This window comes from Eriocheir sinensis, chromosome 30 (genome assembly GCF_024679095.1).
Source record: "Eriocheir sinensis breed Jianghai 21 chromosome 30, ASM2467909v1, whole genome shotgun sequence".
NCBI lineage: Eukaryota > Metazoa > Arthropoda > Malacostraca > Decapoda > Varunidae > Eriocheir > Eriocheir sinensis.
Window position 1 is genome coordinate 2,242,426 of NC_066538.1, and position 5,000 is coordinate 2,247,425.

At 40.0% G+C, this 5,000-nt stretch overlaps 1 protein-coding gene across 1 annotated transcript in view; it reads left to right on the plus strand.

Moving 5' to 3' along the window:
* Nucleotides 1–5,000, plus strand: part of LOC127005430 (uncharacterized) — a 66,451-nt gene that overhangs the window by 21,608 nt on the left and 39,843 nt on the right. The window lies entirely within an intron of this gene.

Genomic DNA, 5,000 nt, shown 5'->3' on the forward strand with positions numbered 1-5,000 from the left:
AGATGGATGGAGGGAAGAACAATGGGTGAATGAGAGAGAGAGAGAGAGAGAGAGAGAGAGAGAGAGAGAGAGAGAGAGAGAGAGAGAGAGAGAGAGAGAGAGAGAGAGAGAGAGAGAGAGAGAGAGAGAGAGAGAGAGAGAGAGAGAGAGAGAGAGAGAGAGAGAGAGAGACAGACATTGGAGAGAAAAAAAGAAGAGAATAGAAAGAAGAAAATAGAGACACAAGAAAAGAAGGAAAGAGAAAATAGAAGAAAATAAGATAAGAAAAAAATGAATTGGAGAGAAAAGAAGAGAATAGAAAGAAGAAAATGGAGACACAAGAAAAGAAGGAAAGAGAAAATAGAAGAAAATAAGATAAGAAAAAAATGAATTGGAGAGAAAAGAAGAGAATAGAAAGAAGAAAATGGAGACACAAGAAAAGAAGGAAAGAGAAAATAGAAGAAAATAAGATAAGAAAAAAATGAATTGGAGAGAAAAGAAGAGAATAGAAAGAAGAAAATGGAGACACAAGAAAAGAAGGAAAGAGAAAATAGAAGAAAATAAAAGATAAGAAAAAAAAGGAATTGGAGAGAAGAAAATAAGATGAGAAAAAGAAGAAAATGGAGAAGAGAAGAAAAAAAAGAGTAGAAAGAAGGAAATGGAAAAAATGAAAAGTAGAGAAAGAAAACGAAAAAAATATGTAAAAAAATATGACGATGAAAAAATATGACGTAAAAAAAAAAAAAAAAAAAGAACGAGAAAACGAAGACGATGGAAGGAAACAAGATAAAACTAATAACAAAAAACGAGGAGACGAGGAAATTAATTCGACTTAAGCCTCGGAGAGAGAGAGATAAGAAGGAAGAGAAAAAAAGAGGAGAAAAAAGAAAGTAACAGAGAGAAGAAAAGAAATGAGGAAGAAAATGGGAAACGAAGAAAACTGATGATAATATGAAAAAAGAGGAAAAGGATAAGAAAGAAGAGAAAAGAAGAAAAGAAGATAAGAAAGAAGAGAAAAAAGGAGAAAAAAAAAGAAAATAGAGAAGAAAAGAAATGAGGAAGAAAACGGGAAACGAAGAAAACATGATAATACCAAAAAAAGAGGAAAGATAAAAGGAGAAAGATAAAGAAAAAAAGACAAGAAAGAACGAAAGAAAGAGAAAAAAGAAGAAAATCGAGAGAAGAAAAGAAATGAGAACGAAAATGGAAAACGAAGAAAACATGATAATACCAAAAAAAGAGGAAAGAGAAAAGGAGAAAGATAAAGAAAAAAAGATAAGAAAGAACGAAAAGAAGAGAAAAAAGAAAACGGAGAAGGAAAGATATGAGAAAGAAAATGGGAAACGAAAACTGATGATGATACGGAAAAAGAGGAAAAAGATAAAAAAAAGATGAGACAAAGAAGAAAATAATATATGAAAATGAAAAGTAATAAAGTTTAAGCAGAAAATATTACGAGAGAGAGAGAGAGAGAGAGAGAGAGAGAGAGAGAGAGAGAGAGAGAGAGAGAGAGAGAGAGAGAGAGAGAGAGAGAGAGAATCACAAGAGGAGGCGAGACGTAGTTTTAAATCTATAATCATAAGGAAAGTAAGAGGGGAGCTAAATTTACCTCCTCTTCCTCCTCCTCCTCCTCCTCCTCCTCCATCTCTATATTTTCCTCCTTCCTTTTCACTTTCTCTCTCTCTCTCTCTCTCTCTCTCTCTCTCTCTGACACATTTGACTTACGGTGAACAAGTCATTTAAAGTTACCATTATAAATCTCTTCTCTCTCTCTCCCCACAAATTCCACCTCTTCCTCTTCCCTTAATCAAGGTGACTAACTCTTGATAGGGGGAGAGAGAGAGAGAGAGAGAGAGAGAGAGAGAGAGAGAGAGAGAGAGAGAGAGAGAGAGAGAGAGAGAGAGAGAGAGAGAGAGAGAGAGAGAGAGAGAGAGAGAGAGAGAGAGAGAGAGAGCATGGTAATGAGAGATAAAGTATTTAGTGTGAGAAGAAAATGTGCGAGCGTGTGTGTGTGTGTGTGTGTGTGTGTGTGTGTGTGTGTGTGTGTGTGTGTGTGTGTGTGTGTGTGTGTGTGTGTGTGTGTGTGTGTGTGAGAGAGAGAGAGAGAGAGAGAGAGAGAGAGAGAGAGAGAGAGAGAGAGAGAGAGAGAGAGAGAGAGAGAGAGAGAGAGAGAGAGAGAGAGAGAGAGAGAGAGAGAGAGAGAGAGAGAGAGAGAGAGAGAGAGAGAGAGAGAGAGAGAGAGAGAGAGAGAGAGAGAGAGAGAGAGAGAGAGAGAGAGAGAGAGAAGGCAATGTTTATGGTAAAGAGAGGAGGAGGGAGAATGAAGTATGTAAAAGGAGACTGCGCGAGAGTGAGAGCAAAGGAGAAAGATAGATAGAGTGAAAGTGAGGAGAGAGAATGGAGGAACGCACTCACCTGCCTCTTCATACCTGCCTTGTGACACACCTGAGGGAGAGAAAGAGAGAGAGAGAAAGGTTAAAATATCAAGACATGCGAAAAAGCAATGAAATAAACAGAAATATACCGTCACCTTCGTAAACAAATCGCATGTCATTATTTTCTACTTTACAGGAAATCACAAAAGAAGTCATTATCTCATTTGGCTTAAGATTTAGACAGAAATGAAAAGCCCAATTCTAGAACACTCAAACCCTGGATGACCAAGGCAACTACACAAAAATGGGCGTCACATATTAACAAATTGATGTAGACAAAATCCTGGAAATCGCTGAAAAATGACTTAGGCGATTATTTTATGAGGGTGACGATACATAATAATATACGCCGAAAAGGAACAGATTAACAGACACACTTAATGATATACACGAAAAAGGAGGAATTGAACAGGAATATACTTATGATTTGTAACACTTTTGGGCTTGACGGAGCACTAATAAACCGTAATGGACCAGCTCAGGGGATGGAAATAATAGTAATAAATAGCGATACTAACACTGCGGAGTTATAAGCGTGAAGAATAACGAGTTGAAATTAATAAAAAAGAGTTAGGCGGTTGAGAGAAAAAGGAAAAAAATGAGATAATTGAATGTTAGAAAAGATTACAGAGATAAAAAAAATAGCAGATTAATGATAAAGAAGAAAAAATAGAAAAAAATGTTGATTATAAAAAAAAACTGAAAATACTAAAAATCAAGAAAAAGGAGAAAAAAGTCATTGAAAGCGAAAATTAATTAAAACACAAAAAAAAGAGAAAAAACAAAGAGAAATAAAATGTGCATATGAGAGAGAGAGAGAGAGAGAGAGAGAGAGAGAGAGAGAGAGAGAGAGAGAGAGAGAGAGAGAGAGAGAGAGAGAGAGAGAGAGAGAGAGAGAGAGAGAGAGAGAGAGAGAGAGAGAGAGAGAGAGAGAGAAGCACCATGAGAGAGAGAGAGAGAGAGAGAGAGAGAGGGAGAGAGAGAGAGAGAGAGAGAGAGAATTGGCGAGAGGTTAATTGTTAGATCAGAACCACCATCATTTGCATTCTCTCTCTCTCTCTCTCTCTCTCTCTCTCTCTCTCCTCCTCACACACAATGAAAACAAAGCAAAACAAAACAAAGGAAAGGAAAGCAAAGGAAATGAAGGAAGGAAAAAAAAAAAAACTACTTCCTCATAATTTCCCGGATTCTTTGTTAATGCTATTTATGCAGCGACACATTATTTCCGGGGGGAATAAACATTTATTTCCATGGGGGGGCGGGGGAGGGGGGAGGGGGGGCGGGGGGAATTTATTGCCCGGTATTATCTTGGGAATTACGAGCTGTTTCTTCCCGCCACCTTGAAACAGCGGGGGAAACTAAGGGGGGGGAGGGGTAGGAGAGGAGGGGGAGGTAGGAGGAAAAGGAAACAAGGGAGGAAGGGAGGGAGAAACAGGAGGAAGATATGTGTGAGAGAGAGAGAGAGAAGGAATGAAATTAGAGATAGAGGAGGGAGGGAGGAAGGGAGGAAAAGGAAACAAAGAAGGGAGGGAGGGAGGAAGGGGGAGGAAGATGTGTGAGAGAGTGAGAGAGAGAGAATTAAAGTACAGGAAGAGGAAGGAGGGAGAGAAAGAAAGAAGAGTGGAAAAGGAACCAAAAGAGGAAGGGAGGGAGGGAGGAAAGGGGAGGAAAATGTGAGAGTGAGAGAGGGAGAATTAAAGTAGAGAAAGAGGAAGGAGGGAGAGGATGGGAGGGAGAGAGAGGAAGGGAGGAAAGAGATGGAAGAGGTAAACTAAAAAGGGGGAGGAGGAGGGAAGGGAGGGAACAAGGGGGAGGGAGAGAGAGATTTAAGAGGCAAAAGAAGGAAGGAAACTAGTGTGGTGGGGAGGAGGGAGGGAGAAGGAAAGGGAGAGGAAAAGAGGAAGAGGAAGGGAGATTAAAGAGAGGAATTAGAAATGAGAGAATGAAGGAAACTACAGAGGGAGAGTGGGAATGATTTTAAAGGGGGGAGGGAGGGTGAGGAAGGGAAAGGGAGAAAAGGGAGAGGTTGAAGGGGAGGGTAGAGGAGAGAGAAGGAAGGAGTCTGTATAGGGAGCGAGTAGGAAATATGGAGGAGGGAGAATGAAAGAGGCAAGGGAGGAAAGGAGAAGGGAAGTTAGGGAGGAAAGTGAAAGAGCGGAGGAAACTAAATAGGGAAGGAAGGGAGAGAAAAAGAGAGGGAGAAGAAAAGGAAGAAAGGGAAGGAAGAGAGGGAGGAATGGAGATAGAGGAGGGAGGTAAGAGTGAGGGAATGGAGGAAGGGAAGGGAAGGAGAAAGAAAGAAAAGGTTAGGGAAGGAAGGAAGGAAGGAGGGAAGGAAGGAAGGAAGGAAGGAAGAAGAGACAAAGAAGATAAGGAAAAAAAGATACGAAGGAAGGGAAAAAATATAACATGAAAAAATAAATGTGTGTAACAGAGGAGGAGGAGGAGGAGGAGGAGGAAAATAAGAAGTGTATATATAAATGAAGTGATGAGGTAGGAAGGAATGTATTAGTGGAGGAGGAGAAGGAGGAGGAGGAGGAGGAGGAGGAGGAGGAAGATAGGTTTAGAAAAAAGGCATCGGGTGGA